Source organism: Chelonia mydas, chromosome 11, assembly GCF_015237465.2.
Source record: "Chelonia mydas isolate rCheMyd1 chromosome 11, rCheMyd1.pri.v2, whole genome shotgun sequence".
In the NCBI taxonomy this organism is placed as follows: Eukaryota; Metazoa; Chordata; order Testudines; family Cheloniidae; genus Chelonia; species Chelonia mydas.
The window spans coordinates 8947014-8966251 of record NC_051251.2 but is presented as its reverse complement, the minus strand read 5'-3'; the positions used below and the strand labels follow the sequence as shown (position 1 = coordinate 8966251).

General features: G+C 43.2%; 1 protein-coding gene across 1 annotated transcript in view; it reads right to left on the bottom strand.

Annotated features, from left to right (window-relative positions):
* Positions 1 to 19238, bottom strand: part of GLI2 (GLI family zinc finger 2) — a 262344-nt gene that overhangs the window by 210901 nt on the left and 32205 nt on the right. The gene's annotated exons all lie outside the window — the stretch shown is intronic.

The window sequence follows — 19238 nt, the reverse complement described above, 5'->3', positions numbered from 1 at the left end:
TAATTGCTGTATATTTACTGGAACGAATAGTAAACATCACAAGCACACAAAGCGGAATGATGCATTGCTGTAGATGGGTCAGGAGTAAATGAATCTTGCAGGGAAAATACAAAATCCTGAACTCAGATCCTGGCAAGTAAATAAAGGAGAAACTAGAAATCAAATACTTTGTTCTAAAGCATGGATAGAAACTAGAAAAGGGGCTCTGAAAAATGGCAGTGTTGGACTCCATATTTATTTTCAGAATGATTTTCAGACAAAATTTTTTTTAGCTTACAAATCAAAAGATTTCCCACCTCTCAAAATTGCCAGAGGTTTCCTACCTCTCTAAATCAGCCTGGGATCTGAAAATTAAGCTTCAATCGGTGGTGGCTACTCCAATAGCCATAGCCACCCACAACAAAGGAGCTGTTTGATCTTCCACTATGGCTATACAGAGGTCTCCTTGCTAACAACTTAGTATCAGCTCCAAATGAAACAACATGACAGAACCTGCATCGAAGGTGCAGCTGATGATGAACAAGTTGAAACGTGAGTTAGAAATATATTAAAGTTTTAGCTCCTAATAGCAATGATCAACTTCTACATAAAATGAACTACTTAAAGAAACCACCTCTCCAGAAATTAATCTACAAATATATTTTAAGTTATTACATGTTTTCCACCTGAATTTAACTAAACTAAACCCTGAAGCTCAGATGGTTTGTTCAGGGCCTGAACTAATCTATGTTTTTATAAGTCCAATATATAAAACATATGCCCATAAATGTATATACAATCTATATACAATTTACATGTATTTTTGTTCCACTAAGATCTTCACGAAGAAAATGAGGTGAATAAGAAAGTGTCATTTTAAAATGCTATGCTCACTCTTCTGACCATATCTATCTTTTAATATGCAATTATTTGCAATTTTTCATCTATATATTTTTAGTTTGTTACTAACTTGGATTCTTAAAGTAGTTTTTCTGAAAATGCTTTTCAGCTCACCTTAAAGCTAAATGCACATAAACTTCTGGTTCTGAATCAGACTGCTGAGCATATCTTTCATCACATCGCATTATTTGGTCTTCATTTAGCTGTCATGAAAACATTTCCTTTCGTCTACAGATTAATTACAGCCTGTTGAGATTTCAGCACAAATACCTTTGCACATTTGAGTCTCTGCAAAGACATAATGATTCATGCAAGATCTATGCCTCTGTAAGGGAAAATAAAGCTGAGGCAGAACATGCGTGCTGTGAATGGATCAAATATCAAAAGAGCTGAAACCTCCAACGTACACCCAGTCTTCCCAATATAAATAGGTTTCTGCACAACTTGTGCAAGACCCAAAGCTAAACATGAACCACCACTTCAGTTCAGCACTGAGCTGATTTATCTTGGCAATTCATTCATCTAGGAGTGAAGATGACAGGGCAGGAAGCATCACTCAGGAATGAATTATATGTGATACAAAACAACTACAGGTGTGTTTTTTAGAGATTACATATGCAATCACATCACCCCCGGATTCTGTGAGTTTGCTGTGTGCAACTGTGGGAAGATGGACGCTGGGGAACTCTGCAGAGGCAGAGAGTAAAAACCAGTCCAAGAATACATTTCTGTTTGTTTTCAAAGCAGCAAAATACATCATTTAATCACGTGTCAATCATCTCTGATGATGACCGTGGCAGGACATTAGGTCTGGATGGTCAAATACAAAAGGCTTGATTCTCCGCTATGCCAGAGCTCTGCAGCCCAGAGCTGGTCACAGCAACCTGATTCTCAACTGCCCAGCCCTGGTGCAAGCTTACCTATAGCAGGAACAGCTTCAGCTTACACCACTCATAAATCTTACCCCAGTGGAGAATCTGTGCATAGCAAAGCCTCACTCAACTATGCCTCCATCCTGCCCTTATGCCAGGTAGGAAGTTTTCAGCAGCAGAGTTGAGGCAGAAGGTAGCAGAGCCTCCTCCACCAGTTTTATGCCAACAGAGATTGCTTACCCCTATGTAGCATAAATTCCCCAGTGGCAAACTTCAGTGGCTTTAGGTTTACTTTGTGCCACGTAAGTGGACTGAAAAAATCATCCTTTTAGGGAATGGTGGAAGATGTATTGAAAGGTAGGTTAGCATTCAGAACAATAGCGTCCCTTTCACTTTGGTGGTGAAATCTCTACAATAAGTTCACCACCACTTTCACAAACTGATCAGTATGAAAGCGCCCAAGACTTTTACTTATTATGACCTCACCGTGCTGTATAACTGACAAAGCAAGAGGAACGAGAGCTTCTAGTGGATGGAACATGAGACCGAGAGCCACTCTTGACTTCTCATTCTGTTTCAGACACTGACTCTTCTCTGTAGCTTTGGAGAAGTCATTTATCCCTCTCTCTGAGTCTCAGTTTTCTCATTTGTAAAATGGGGCTAATACTCACCTACCTCCCAAGGCTGTTGTGAACATTAAGCTAGGGGAAGATAAAAAGTGCTATGTGAGTATTTAGTATTATTTTTAGCAGACTATAAAACCTAACGAATTACCAAGGGGCAGGCCGGTATCAAAACGTCTCCCCTACCTACCTCTTCATTTTGTGCTAAACATGCAGTTTAGGCAGCCTGTTAAGAGCATGCATAAGTCTGTAACTTTATCTTTGGGCAATAAAGGCAGGGCAAGCAATCAAAGCTACCCTCAAGCTTGTCAGAAAAATCATTGCAGGTAGAACTCATAACGTTGATCTTAGAGCCATTTTTCTACTTTATATTGCAGTATTCTTCACCACTAGTGCTTTGCTAGCTATACCGTCATTCTTACCCTTTGAAAATGCCATTAGGAAGTGGCAACTTCAAGGCAAAAAGTCTCCTCTAAATTCTCCACTATGTATTATTTTCCCAGCTTGAGGCCTTGGACTTGGTGCATCCTTTACCCTGAGCTTTATCTTGACAACTGTGCCAAACTAGCTGTTTAAAAAAAACTAAAATATTCTGCATGACCATGTACATGACTGATCAGTCATATATAACCCAGGGATATCACTTATCATGAACACTTATTGTTTGCACAACGCTGGGTGATAAACTGTACTCATAATAGTGAGTACTTTCCTACTTGATGCATCTATTGTTATTTATTATTTGTATTACCATTGCACCTAGGAGCCCTAGTCAATTTCTCACTTGATCCTATCTCAACAAATTGGTGGGTTGGAGGATTTACCAAAAAAGATTTATTTTTTTTAGAATTCCAAATGTGCAGCTATCTTCAATAACAAAGGACTCTGAGGGAAAAACAGAGGATGAAAAAGAGTCCTACTTGCCCAGTTGTTTTTGCTCTATTTGGAAAATTTGCTGAATCAAAAGGATCAGGGCTCAAAAACAGGACACTTGGGAGCTGAGTCTCCAGGATAGCAATATACAGCAATGAAAATCTTGTAAACTAAGTGAGAAAGGGAAAGGTCCTTCAGAATCCATAGGGGTGCATTCAGTCAATGGCTCTATGTAAGTAAGTGAAATCCACTAGGAAGTAGTAGTTGAGAGATCTATCATATAATTTAACTAGGAGAAAATCCCAAACTCAAGCCAAGCGCAGGTCATCATGACACCCAAAAACACTGAGAAGCGGAGGTATATTTTAGTTCATTAAACTGTATATTGAAGGGAATACAGCCCTGCAGGGTAACCATTACTCTTATATTGTTGCATTCTTGTAAAAATAATACCTAGACTCCCTGATGTGAGAGGAGAGGTCAAACAATTAAAGTTTCCTTAATTTCATATCCAGTTGGGAAATTAAATAATGTAATCATCAAAGATTTATACCTCATATTCAGGAAAGTGGCAATTTAAATTATTTTTTGTAATGTTATAAAAAAATTGATGTAGTGTAGGAGGGGGATTTTACCCAGTGGGCTTTTTTCTTTCTTTTTAAACAATCTTGTTAATTCGTTAAAAAGAGAGAGAGAGAGAGAGGGATTAAAATGAACTTTAGCAGATCTTGCAGTGCTACAATTTGAGCCCCTTTGTGCGCCACAAAAAAGCAAGTGCAAAATGTTTGTATCTCATGAAGGTTTTTTGTTCTATTATTTGTCTTCTCTATACAACCCCACCCAACAAACAGCTCCTCAGGTTTTGGGCTTTTATTCTCTGGAAAGAAATCTAGCCTCTTTTCAATATGCATTATCATGATTAGCGCTTGACATTGGAATTGCCAGACTGGATCAGGACAGCGGTCCACCTAGTCTAGTGCCCTGTCACTTACAGGCCCCGATCCAGCTCTCATTAAAATCAACGGGAAGGCTTCCTTTGACTTCAGTAGGGAGTTGGATCAGGACCACAGACCTCTGTAGCTGATATTTCGGAGGAAGGTATGAGAAGTCTTGTAGTGGACAATTATGGAATAACCTACTCTTAGGGAAAATGTCCTCCTAACCTCCATCAGTTAGTGACTGACTTATGCCCTGAAACATAAGGATGTCTCTCTGTCTTTAAAAAATAATATTATTCAGCCTAATATCACTGTGGATGTTCTAATGATCTAGATAAAGGTCTAATCCCTCTGCATCCCTTAATTTAAAAAAATAAATCACATCCAGTTTTAGGGGCACTTTGTGCCAGTAATGAGGCCACTTCCTCTCCAGATCTAGCTTTTAGTGCCGTCAAGGTTGCTTTTCCCATTGCCCCAATGCCACCAAAGCTGTTCCTTCTGATTGATGCTCTTCTTGTCCTAACTTTATCTGGGTTCCTCCTGGGAGCCTGTGGATTTGAAACCTCTTCCTACTTTTTAAAGTATAGCTATCAGTTGGAGCTTCCCCAGTCTTGGCCCCCAGGAGTTCACACTGCATCTCAGTATAGTGGATTAGTGGATTTCAAGCTAATTTTCCTGCTATCCTAAACCTATGGGCCAACTGCTCCTGAAGAAGGGATGGAGGTGTCCAGCAGTGTTCTAGATCACTTGCCAGGAGCACCAGATTAAATGGGCCCTTTAAAAGGCTGGAAGTTGCTTTGGTGCTTTGCAATAGTTTCGCAATAGGTCATTTGGGGTTTGATCCTTCTCCCACTGAAGTCCAGGAGAGTTTTGCCATTGGCTTCAAAGGGAGTAGAATCAAGCCCACAGGGAGGTAAGCATAAGACTCTTGTGCCTTCCAATGGTAAACCATCAGGAAATAGCTTGAGACAGACAGCAGGCAGCACTGAGATCAGGAGATGTGCAAAGCATTTGTCAAGAGAGCAATCAGCTATAACTTCTCTATACCAGCTTTATTTTACCAATTTCTTCAACCTGTAAGTCTCGTTTTTAAGTTCAAGTGCAAACCCTGTAGAGAGACTTTCATATAAAAAAGCATTTAAGGCATTCACTATGCCAATAATTCACCCATAATCCCTTTGTCATCATTTTAGGTACTTGTGTTTTAAAGGATCCTCCCCCTCACATCCCAATGGATCTGCTAGAGTTTTAGGGAGGACACAACCCTCCATAGTAGGCCTAAAGCTCTCACAAGCATTTGTGTAGCATTAACATGGTGCTTCACAAACACAGAAAGGCACATTTCTGTGCCCTAAAGAGTTTACAATCCAAAGGCCAGACTCTGCCACCCGTACACTGAGGAATTCCTTACTCTGAATAGTCCCACTAATTTCTTACAGAATAGGGTGAGTAAGGGTGGTAGAATCTGGCCCTTAATAAGAAAAGACATGGGACAACAATTCAGAGAAGGGACAAAATTTGGATAGTTTGAAGAACTGTGGCAAATTTAGCAGTTTGTGGGGAGTGGTGAAGAGAATTCCACATTTAAATGACCCCACTGATGAAGTAAATGTTGGTGGAATCCATACACTTTCGGCAAAACCCTGAATTTTGCATGGATTTGCAGGAAACAACCACTGCTATGGTTTCCTTTAAACTCTGCATTGGATTCCACATGCATCAACAAACCCAGGCTGAGTTTCAAATTTGTACATGAACAGTACTGCCAACTCCAAGCCTTAAAAAACAGGAATCAGGCTCCCCAAAATCATGAGATTGGCTTAAAATTGTGAGATATTTTAAAATAATACATTTGGGGTATTTGCCTTCTGATACTGGAGCTTTAGGGTCACTTGGGCCACTTTTCAAGCTTTGCTCTGCAACCACAAGAGCTAGCAACTTAATTTTTTTAAGTAACTGCTGAAGTTCACATAAAATAACATGACTCCAGGAGATGAAGTCTCAATATGAGACTCAGGATAAAATTGTGAGAACTGGCTATATTGCATGGACCAGAAACCAGGTGAGTGGTCACCATTAAAAAGTCACCAATCCCTTCTTGGAAGAGATGGGCCCAAACCAAATCCTGAATCTGAACAACCCTGAACTTCGGAAAAATTCAAAATCTGAACATGAATCTGAATTTTGCAAATACCTCTATCTGTACAACAGGCCCAACCATTAACCATAATCCAGATAGGCATTTTGTAATTTTGGCTGATCTTTACTTCTGGGTTTTGCCATCACTAAACTTAAAGGCTGAAGAAGTTTATTAATTTTACAGATTGCAAATTACTCTTCCTCCAACCCACACAGTAAATTCCTGAATATATTTTCTCACGTGAACAGTTCATCTGACTACAAAAGAAAATTGTTGATTGCTATATTGCTTTCATACACTTTAAGCTAGTGTCCTGTCTCAAATTAATGGAATTAGTCTGCGTACAGAGGTGGTGTGGTCTAGTGGACTAAGCTGGGAGGCAGATGTCCTTGGCCTACTTCTGACTTGATATGAGGCCTTAGGTGAGTCAGTTTCTTGATACTTCAATTTCTTCACCGATAAAATTCAGTTTTAGGTTTACTCCCTTTTGTAACGTTCTTTAAGATCTACAGTTGTAGAGTACTGTGTAGAGCAGTGTTTCTCAAACTGGGGTCCCCGGGCTCCTGGGGGTCCCCAAGGGTACTCCTGGGGGTTCGCGGACCTTGCTGATCAACTCCTCCCTCTCCCTCCCAGCATCTCCCAGAATCACGCTCTATCTCCCAGAGGCTACTGAAGCCAAACCGGGAGATTTTAGGAACTAAAAGTCTGGCCGCGCAGCGGGGCTAAGGCAGGCTTCCTACCTGCCCTGGCTCCACGCTGCTCCCGGAAGCGGCCGGCACATCCCTGTGGACCCTGGCAGTGGGGCATTGAGTCTCCGCATGCTGCCCCCACCCCGAGCGCCAATTCAGCAGCTACCATTGGCTGTGGCCCATGGAGACCCCCTGACCCCTTCCCCCGTCACCTAGGAGCTGCTGCCAGAGGGATGTGCAAGTCGCTTTCAGGAGCCACCCAAGGTAAGCGCTGCCCAGCCGGAGCCTGCACCCCTCACCCCCTCCCACACCCAAACCCCCTGCCCCAGCTCTGAGACCACACCACACACCCAAACTCCCTCCCAGAGCTCGCACCCTTCACCCCATCCTACACCCAAATTCCCTCCCAGAGCCTGCATCCCTCACCCCCTCCTGCATCCAAACTATCTCCCAGAGCCTGCAACCTGAACCCTCTCCCGCACCCAAACTCCCTTCCAGAGCCTGCACCCCCACACCCTGCCCCAGCCTGGTGAAAGTAAGTGAGAGTGGGGGAAAGCGAGCAACAGAGGGAGGAGAATGGAGTGAGTGGGGCGGGGCCTCCAAGAACGGGAGGGACAGGGGCAGGGCCTCAGGGAAGGAGCATGGAAGGGCAGGGTAAGGGCTGAGCAAGGTGGCTTGTGGGTCCACGAAAAATTTTAAATCAAAACAGGGCTCCTCAGTTTGCTAAAGTTTGAGAACTACTGGTGTAGAGTATTATTATAAATTCCTGAAAGGTATATTTGGAAAAAAGCATGAAACAGAATTAATCCCACTTCTTTCTCTGCAAACCACTCCACCACCCATTTTAGCATAAATAACGAATTAGGGCATTCGGAGCACCTAACACAGGATTTGGATGGTAAGGAGACAGCCAGCAGTCAAATCTTTGAAGCAGACTAATCAATGAGGAGGAAATATACCAGTGGTGGTTCAGGTAAATGTCAATGTTTTCAAGTGAAATGTTATTGAAAAGTGATATTTCTTCTCTTTAACGTGTCTGCAATCATCATTTATGACTGTAAATACAGGCTTCAGGAAAATATATAGCAGCCCCTTTTGAGCAAGGAAATAGAGTAAGTATCAAAAGAATAAAAATTCCATATAGCTAAATTTGTAGAGTGTGGTTTCTAAAAGGCTATGTGTTGGGAAAACTTGATGGAGAGAGCAATTTCCTCTGGATGGGAAAGGAATAGATGTATTTTTACACAGACACGTACACATATCATTTTGTTTGCAGGTGAACTGCAAGGGTTTCAAGATATTCAAGGAGTCACATCCCCTCAGGACAGTAGAAAGGGTGTGAGTGTGTAGCCATTAACTCACCCGCATGCCTCTTCATTTCCTGGATTTAGTGACTGGTCTTTGTTGGAGTTGAAGAGCTGCAGCTGGGATGGAGGATACAAGTTCACGAGGGGTTATTCAGCTCCAGACAGTCTTAATAACAGCACAAATAAGTCAGTGCAACCCTTTTTTTTTCCCCTTCTACCCAAGCAGTGAACTTCTGAACTCTTTCTATAGTGAGTGGAGATACGATGGTATAGTAGAAGCTCGATAATTTGCACTTCACTGATCCACGCAGCCCATAATTTACACACACACACACACACATACATATACACACACACAGAGCAAATTAGTTTCTTCCTACTTTTTAGCAAAGATTTAACAGAGTGCAGTGCTGATGTCTGCTATTACTAAGACAGTTCTGTTTTCCAAAGTACACAGCAGAACATTTACTACTATAAAAGGAAATAATAATTACAAACTACCTTACACTTGTCAAACACAGGAACAAAATACATTAGATGATGCAGTAGTCTGACTTTTCCTTTTATTATGTATGTGTACTGACTTGCTAATTGACAAGACTAAGTCATTTGTAACAAGTCTTCGAGATATTGGTGTGAATTAGTGAGGCCCTATAGTATAGCGGGAAGAGAGACCTAAAATTGAGAGGGGGAAAAAAAAACAAGCTCAAGCATCTCTGGTGCTTTGACTGTTTTCCACGGCCCACTGAGGAATGGCCTGTCACCTCAGTTTTCTTCTAAGCTCCAGATAAGGGCGGAAGGATTGGATGATTTCCTCCCCTACTACTTTTCTGGATTCCTCTGCTGGGCCATTTACATCCATTCTGCATTGTAGGAAAAGTGCACACTGATAATGATGAGCTAAAATCTGCCTCACTATGACTCTATGGAAAAGAAGAGAGAGCCTTCTACCCCATCTCTAGGTGCTGCCATATACCATCTGGTGTAATGTGGCTTCCAGTGCTGGAGGCTAGAAATGTAACAATATTGGTCCTAGAGGTGTGCTTTCTAGGCACTTGCTACCCACACACACCAGGACAGCTGCACTCAGGAGGATCACTAGACACATCTGTTGAAGCGTACCCCTTTTCATGATCACCCAAAACATCTAGGGGTCTTGGTCCCTACAAATGCATAAAAGTGCCAGGCACCTCCACTTTGACTGTATGCTTCCTCTGCCTCCCCAGTGTGACACGCCAAGTTCATAAGAGCCGTAACCGAGCCCCATGTATGGCTTTATACATATATCTATATATACACACACAACTAAATTGAGATCCACATTATCCTTGAGAAGTCCCTTTAAAACCCTTCTCCTAGCCTAAAGCCAAACACGAGAGCTTCCAGAGAGTGAAGAATCCTTTTGCTAACTGGCCAGAGAGTAGGTGGTGATTCATAAAACAAGGGAAATGTGTGATAAAGCAGAGTAGCTTATCCCAGCTGTTGAGGGGGCTGTGTAGAAAACCATATGGAGCTAAGATGCCGGGTTTCCATTTTCTTCAGATGTTCAAAGAGAGAGAAGAAATCTTCGGATCCTGCCAAATTGCAACTCCATTGGAATGTGCACTGTTGTTTTGGCAAACTGCAGCTTCTGAGAGAAAACTTAATTTTTGCATCATGAAGTTTTCTTAAACTGGCTTCAGTCTTCATAGCTGCAAAACCTCAGCTAGAAAAATTTTATTCAAAACAGGAAAGTTTGGGGACACAGCACACTACGGTGTCTGAACTGCTTCTTTGGGGTCTGATTCCACAATGCTTACTCATGCCAAGAAGCACTTACTCATGCGAGTAGTCCCAGTGAATAAACGCTACTCAGCATGAATAAGTTACAAAATCAACCCACAGTGAAGAGACACTGGCTTAACACACACCAAATTTAAGACCCATGCTCAGTTTCTCTAATATTTGTACCCACCCCACCTCTCAACCTCATTAATTCCAGGATTTTAAAGGTACAGGTCATATTGAAGGAGCAGGAATTGGTCAGAAAGCACAAGGAAAAACTAATTTGGGGAGGTTAGTTGGCTGTTAATTATTTCATTCCCTTATATTTCTAAGGGAATTTTACGCTTGTAAAAGATGCTGGATCCATAGCTCTGGAACTCTGCTGTGCGCTGAACAGATAGGGCACTGTCCTTCCCATGTTCCTGGACCCTGACATGGTGACTCCACCTCTAAAGACTAAGTGGGTAGCTTGGGCTCATGGCCATTCATTTTCCTGTCCTCTCCTATGAGATTGACAACAAGAAAAGCAACCAGTCCTTAATGTAATACTGGCCCATATAATACTGGCCTATTACAAATTGGTCAGACTCAATTCCCATAGTGCCATTACAGTGATCTGTTGGTTAGAACCCAAGGCAGGGAGACAGGATATCCAGGCACTATATTCCCAGGTCTACCTTTGGATTGGCTCCATGACCTTGTCCTTCCATTTCACTTTTCTGTGCCTCAGCTTCCCCATCTGTGAATTGGGGATAATAATGCCTAGCCACCTTTTTTAAAGAGTTTTGAGAGGTATGGGTGAAAAGTGCTGCATAAGTATTACTAAATCAGGCAAACAACCATCAAATAGTAGCAACCTTCAGTCATTACTGACTTCTGGGCTGGCTGTGAACTGAAAATGTAAAGGGGAAAATCTCCATAACCCATCGCCAGTCCCTCACCCTGCTTTTACTAGGAGAATTGCCAAGTATATTCACAATGCATTAATTCTATGTTTGAGGTCCAGTGAGTTCTATATTCTATGGCTGTTCAGGATGACTTGAAAGAATCCACTAAACATTGTTACAGGAACAAACCATCCCAATGTGCAGAAAGAATAGTAAATATGGCAGGCGACCAGCTTGGCTTAACAGTGAAATCCTTGCTGATCTTAAACACAAAAAAGAAGCTTACAAGAAGTGGCAGATTGGACAAATGATCAGGGAGGAGTATAAAAATATTTCTCAGGCATGCAGGAGTAAAATCAGGAAGGCCAAATCAACTTGAAGTTGCAGCTGGCAAGAGATGTTAAGAGTAACAAGAAGGGTTTCTTCAGGTATGTTAGCCACAAGAAGAAAGTCAAGGAAAGTGTGGATCCTTATTGAATGAGGGAGGTAACCTAGTGACAGAGGATGTGGAAAAAGCTAATGTACTCAATGCTTTTTTTGCCTCTGTCTTCATGAACAAGGTCAGCTCCCAGACTACTGCACTGGGCAGCACAGCATGGGGAGGAGGCGACCAGCCCTCTGTGGAGAAAGAAGTGGTTCGGGACTATTTAGAAAAGCTGGACGAGCACAAGTCCATGGGGCCGGATGCGCTGCATCCAAGAGTAATAAAGGAGTTGGCGGATGTGATTGCAGGGCCATTGGCCATTATCTTTGAAAACTCATGGCGATCGGGGGAGGTCCCAGATGACTGGAAAAAGGCTAATGTAGTGCCCATCTTTAAAAAAGGGAAGAAGGAGGATCCAGGGAACTACAGGCCAGTCAGCCTCACCTCAATCCCTGGAAAAATCATGGAGTAGGTCCTCAAGGAATCAATTCTGAAGCACTCAGAGGAGAGGAAAGTGATCAGGAACAGTCAGCATGGATTCACCAATGGCAAGTTATGCCTGACTAATCTAATTGCCTTCTATGATGAGATAACTACCTCTGTGGATGAGGGGAAAGCAGTGGATGTGTTATTCCTTGACTTTAGCAAAGCTTTTGATACGGTCTCCCACAGTATTCTTGCCAGCACGTTAAAGAAGTTTGGGCTCGATGAACGGACTATAAGGTAGATAGAAAGCTGGCTAAATCATCGGGCTCAACTGGTAGTGCTCAATGGCTCCATGTCTAGTTGGCAGCCGATATCAAGGGGAATGCCCCAAGGGTCGGTCCTGGGGCCGGTTTTGTTCAATATCTTCATTAATGATCTGGAGGATGGCGTGGACTGCACCCTCAGCAAGTTTGCAGATGATACTAAACTGGGAGGAGTGGTAGATACGCTGGAAGGTAGGGATAGGATACAGAGGGACCTCGACAAATTAGAGGATTGGGCCAAAAGAAATCTGATGAGGTTCAACAAAGAGAAGTGCAGAGTCCTGCACTTAGGACAGAAGAATCCCATGCACTGCTACAGACTAGGGACCGAATGGCTAGGCAGCAGTTCTGCAGAAAACGACCTAAGGGTTACAGTGGATGAGAAGCTGGATATGAGTCAACAGTATGCTCTTGTTGCCAAGAAGGCTAACGGCATTTTGGGCTATATAAGTAGGGGCATTGCCAGCAGATCGAGGGACGTGATCGTTCCCCTCTATTCGACATTGGTGAGGCCTCATCTGGAGTACTGTATCCAGTTTTGGGACCCACACTACAAGAAGGATGTGGGAAAACTGGAAAGCGTCCAGCGGAGGGCAACAAAAATGATTAGGGGACTGGAACACATGACTTATGAGGAGAAGCTGAGGGAACTGGGATTGTTTAGTCTGCGGAAGAGAAGAATGAGGGGGGATTTGATAGCTGCTTTCAACTACCTGAAAGGGGGTTCCAAAGAGAATGGATCTAGACTGTTCTCGGTGGTAGCAGATGACAGAACAAGGAGTAATGGTCTCAAGTTGCAGTGGGGGAGGTTTAGGTTGGATATTAGGAAAAACTTCTTCACTAGGAGGGTGGTGAAGCACTGGAATTCGTTACCTAGGGAGGTGGTGGAATCTCCTTCCTTTGAGGTTTTTAAGGTCAAGCTTGACAAAGCCCTGACTGGGATGATTTAGTTGAGGATTGGTCCTGCTTTGAGCAGAGGGTTGGACTAGATGACCTCCTGAGGTCCCTTCCAACCCTGATATCCTATGATTCACCAAGGACGAGGACCATAAAACACATAGCGTTTTATATTAATGGTTTTGTTTTTCCTTTGAAAACAGTACCTGAAAGTGATTAGAAACCTAGATGTTATCATGTGGATAACAGCTTATCTCACCTGACTAAACAGACAATGGTAGGAATAAGCTGCAGCTAGCCAGAGCTGTTCCTAGTCTTACTATTAAATAAAAGGTGCTTTTGTTGACAGGATCCACCTTATGGAATAAGGGCTGCCAAAAACCTGCTCCTATCATTTTTTTTTTTAAAGCCCAGGCTTGTCTCTTTCAGATCTTTTGGAGACATGCCTCAATGAATATGTATATTTTAAAAAATTATCATTCCAATTAATAAGAAAAGGCAAGCCCTAGCCAACACCCAGGAACATCTGGGGGGTACAAATGTCTTGATCCATTTCTAAACAGAAATTCTGTATAATAGAATTTTAAGTTCATTTGAATTTTCTGTCACTTAAGAAGATGGCACATGCATTACTAGGGGGGAGTCATTTTTTCAAATGTATTTTGACTCAAGAGACAGTCTTTAGAATCCAGGGTATTCCTACTCTGACAAGTTTGCAGACATGCAGAGAGAACTGAAGAACACTAACAGGAACTCCCTTCATAAGTTTCAAGAGATTCCACAAAAAGCCAATGAACATCCTGTAATTGTTAAAGACATTTACTCCCAATGTATTTGTTGGAAATGATCTTGCATCACAGGGGCATAGGCCTGGTGACCTGATGGAATCCCAGGATGTAAAGACGGTGGATGCCTATGTGGGGAAAAGGGTTATATAGTTAACAGCATTAATGAAGTCCTTGATGCAGAGCCAGTGGTGGGTTAAGAGCAGGTAGGACTGTAGAACCTAATGCTGTTGAGTATGATTGTTTTGGTCAACTAAGTTTGCCCTGCCACATTACAGCCTTTAAAGTCTGCTAAGTAAAATTAACAATAGAACAATGGCCAAAACCTGTACCCACGGCACAGCTTTTAAAAATCTTCATCACCTGCATTTGAAACCTACTAGACTCAGACATGGTGGCATTTAACCTGTTTCTTTCAAACTGGTTTATTTGTAGAGTGGCTTATTGAAACAGCAGGAAAGACCATGGAGAGTGCAAGATCTAAACTCCTAGCCTGACTGGAAGAAGAGACAAGTGCTGCAATAGCTGCAAGTGGTGGTAAGAGGTACAGGTGGAGCAACTAATCCCTTGGCTCGAGACAACACAAGCACTAAGGCATAATCACTAGCTTAAATCACATACACAGAGATGGGACTAGAACCTTAGTCTTTCACCTCCAAAAGCACAGATCTCTGCCACTTGTACTAATAATGAGCTTCCATTAGATGTCAGCAGCAGTAGAGCTTTTATCCCCTTTGGGACAGCCACTAGAGGAAATCATCATCACACACAAAGCCATTTACATTATGGCCAAGAAGGGTAGCACAGGATGGCAGGAGGGTGTATTCAAATATGTTGGAAGGGTGGTATTTTTCCCCACATGGTTTAAAACACAGGTTGGGGAGAGGTGTCTTCTCCACACCTACTCTCATGCCTCTGGCTTTGAGTGCTCATTCATTTAATATCAGAATGTGTTTTTATTGGTGTCATAAATATAAAGGGAAGGATAACCACCTTTCTGTATACAGTGCTATAAAATCCCTCCTGGCCAGAGGCAAAATCCTCTTACCTGTAAAGGGTTAAAAAGCTCAAGTAACCTGGATGGCACCTGACCAAAATGACCAATAAGGGGACAAGATACTTTCAAATCTGGGGGGAGGGGGGGAGAGGGCTTGGTCTGTCTGTGTGATGCCTCTGCCGGGGACAGATCAAGAAAGCAAGCAATCCAACTCCTATAGAGTTAGTAAGTAATCTAGCTAGAAAATGCATTAGATTTTCTTTTGTTTTTGGCTTGTGAAATTCGCTGTGTTGGAGGGAATGTGTATCCCTGTTTTTGTGTCTTTTTGTAACTTAAGGTTTTGCCTAGAGGAATCCTCTATGTTTTGAATCTGACTGCCTGTGAGATTATCTTCCATTCTAATCTTACAGAGTTGTTCTTTTATCTTTGTTTTGTTCTTCTAATAAAGTTCTGTTTTTTAAGAATCTGATTGGGGTTTTAGGGTCCTAAAAACCCAAGGCTGGTCTGTGCTCATCTGTGTTTATTCTCAAGCCGCCCCAGGAAAGGGGCTGTAAGGTTTGAGGGGATATTTTGGGGGAAGACGTCTCCAAGTGGTATCTTCCCTGATTCATTTTTTTTAATCGCTTGGTGGTGGCAGCATACCAGACCCAAGACACAAGAAAAGAATTTGTGCTTGGGGAAGTTTTAACCTAAGCTGGTAGAAATAAGCTTAGGAGGTCTTTTCATGCGGGTCCCCACAGCTGTACCCCAGAGTTTAGAGTGGGAAAGGAATCCTGACAATTGGTCAGGGCACATCTTTGAGAGTGGACCATGAAGATTTACATTTAGGGCAGGAGGACAGCAGCAAAGGCTGAGGATGTCTGTAGTCCTTTTCCTTCTGAGCTCCCTTTCTAATTGCCATAGGGAAAATGGCACGAAGAATGTAACTACTAATTTATTAAATCAGCAGCCAAACAGGGCTAATCGATAGCACATGTTTTAGGTCAGTGCACAATGCATGTTTGCCTTCACCCTGAGGAAGATCTGAGGGAAGTCCCTTCCCCACAGACACATATCCCCACTGCCTCATACTGAGAAGAAGGGGCGATCAGCAGGTTATCTCAAATGCTTATATACAAATGCACAAAGCCTTGGAAACAAGCAGGGAGAACTGGAGGTCCTGGTGATGTCAAGGAATTATGACGTGATTGGAATAACAGAGACTTGGTGGGATAACTCACATGACTGGAGTACAGTCATGGATGGTTATAAACTGTTCAGGAAGGACAGGCAGGGCAGAAAAGGTGGTGGAATAGCACTGTATGTAAGGGAGCAGTATGACTGCTCAGAGCTCCGGTACGAAACTGCAGAAAAACCTGAGTGTCTATGGATTAAGTTTAGAAGTGTGAGCAACAAGAGTGATGTAGTGGTGGGAGTCTGCTATAGACCACCGGACCAGGGGGATGAGGTGGATGAGGCTTTCTTCCAGCAACTCGCAGAAGCTACTAGATCGCACGCCCTGGTTCTCATGGGTGACTTTAATTTTCCTGATATTTGCTGGGAGAGCAATACAGCGGTGCATAGACAATCCAGGAAGTTTTTGGAAAGCGTAGGGGACAATTTCCTGGTGCAAGTGCTAGACGAGCCAACTAGGGGGGGAGATTTTCTTGACCTGCTGCTTACAAACAGGGAAGAATTAGTGGGGGAAGCAAAAGTGGACGGGAATCTGGGAGGCAGTGACCATGAGTTGGTTGAGTTCAGGATCCTGACGCAGGGAAGAAAGGTAAGCAGCAGGATACGGACCCTGGACTTCAGGAAAGCAAACTTCGACTCCCTCAGAGAGCGGATGGGTAGGATCCCCTGGGGGACTAACATGAAGGGGAAAGGAGTCCAGGAGAGCTGGCTGTATTTCAAGAAATCCCTGTTGAGGTTACAGGGACAAACCATCCCGATGACTCGAAAGAATAGTAAATATGGCAGGCGACCAGCTTGGCTTAACGGTGAAATCCTAGCAGATCTTAAACATAAAAAAGAAGCTTACAAGAAGTGGAAGGTTGGACATATGACCAGGGAAGAGTATAAAAATATTGCTCGGGCATGTAGGAATGAAATCAGGAGGGCCAAATCGCACCTGGAGCTGCAGCTAGCAAGAGATGTCAAGAGTAACAAGAAGGGTTTCTTCAGGTATGTTGGCAACAAGAAGAAAGCCAAGGAAAGTGTGGGCCCCTTACTGAATGAGGGAGGCAACCTAGTGACAGAGGATGTGGAAAAAGCTAATGTGCTCAATGCTTTTTTTGCCTCTGTCTTCACGAACAAGGACAGCTCCCAGTCTGCTGCGCTGGGCATCACAACATGGGGAGTAGATGGCCAGCCCTCTGTGGAGAAAGAGGTGGTTAGGGACTATTTAGAAAAGCTGGACGTGCACAGGTCCATAGGGCCGGACGAGTTGCATCCGAGAGTGCTAAAGGAATTGGCGGATGTGATTGCAGAGCCATTGGCCATTATCTTTGAAAACTCGTGGCGAATGGGGGAAGTCCCAGATGACTGGAAAAAGGCTAATGTAGTGCCAATCTTTAAAAAAGGGAAGAAGGAGGATCCTGGGAACTACAGGCCAGTCAGCCTCACCTCAGTCCCTGGAAAAATCATGGAGCAGGTCCTCAAGGAATCAATCCTGAAGCACTTACACGAGAGGAAAGTGATCAGGAACAGTCAGCATGGATTCACCAAGGGTAGGTCATGCCTGACTAATCGAATAGCCTTCTATGATGAGATTACTGATTCTGTGGATGAAGGGAAAGCAGTGGATGTATTGTTTCTTGACTTTAGCAAAGCTTTTGACACGGTCTCCCACAGTATTCTTGTCAGCAAGTTAAAGAAGTATGGGCTGGATGAATGCACTATAAGGTGGGTAGAAAGTTGGCTAGATTGTCGGGCTCAACGGGTAGTGATCAATGGCTCCATGTCTAGTTGGCAGCCGGTGTCAAATGGAGTGCCCCAGGGGTCGGTCCTGGGGCCAGTTTTGTTCAATATCTTCATAAATGATCTGGAGAATGGTGTGGATTGCACTCTCAGCAAATTTGCGGATGATACTAAACTAGGAGGAGTGGTAGATACGCTGGAGGGCAGGGATAGGATACAGAGGGACCTAGACAAATTGGAGGATTGGGCCAAAAGAAACCTGATGCAGTTCAATAAGGATAAGTGCAGGGTCCTGCACTTAGGACGGAAGAACCCAATGCACAGCTACAGACTAGGGACCGAATGGCTAGGCAGCAGTTCTGCGGAAAAGGACCTAGGGGTTACAGTGGACGAGAAGCTGGATATGAGTCAACAGTGTGCCCTTGTTGCCAAGAAGGCCAATGGCATTTTGGGATGTATAAGTAGGGGCATAGCGAGCAGATCGAGGGACTTGATCGTTCCCCTCTATTCGACATTGGTGAGGCCTCATCTGGAGTACTGTGTCCAGTTTTGGGACCCACACTACAAGAAGGACGTGGATAAATTGGAGAGAGTCCAGCGAAGGGCAACAAAAATGATTAGGGGTCTAGAACACATGACTTATGAGGAGAGGCTGAGGGAACTGGGATTGTTTAGTCTGCGGAAGAGAAGAATGAGGGGGGATTTGATAGCTGCTTTCAACTACCTGAGAGGTGGTTTCAGAGAGGATGGTTCTAGACTATTCTCAGTGGTAGAAGAGGACAGGACAAGGAGTAATGGTCTCAAGTTGCAGTGGGGGAGGTTTAGGTTGGATATTAGGAAAAACTTTTTCACTAGGAGGGTGGTGAAACACTGGAATGCGTTACCTAGGGAGGTGGTAGAATCTCCTTCCTTGGAAGTTTTTAAGGTCAGGCTTGACAAAGCCTTGGCTGGGATGATTTGATTGGGGACTGGTCCTGCTTTGAGCAGGGGGTTGGACTAGATGACCTCCTGAGGTCCCTTCCAACCCTGATATTCTATGATTCTATATCCATGTATGTGCACACTTACATCAGCATGTTTTTTACCATTAGGCTTTATCAAAGACTTGTTTGACTCATGGGATTTGCATGTACTTGCAGTAATGGCTGATAGCAACTTGACCACCAGATGCAGCAGTTTGACCACATAAGCCTCATCTTCATTAGCCTCATCTTTTTTGTCAGCCATGTATGATTAGACCGTGTCTTGTTACTCATCAGAGTTCAATCCTTTCATGAACATTATATATATTAGAGAATCAGCTACATGGTTCTTTATTATGAGCAAAGCTCCATAGCTCTGATGCCATCCTGATGCCCACATTTCAATCAGTGACACACAGTTGTGACTTTCAACAATGGCCTTAGAAGCTAGAAAAGATTATACTCTTCATCAGTTCTTCCCTTAGACTCAAAAGGCATATAATTCACAACTTTGGCTGAGATGTATTAACACAGTATATCACACTGATGTACAC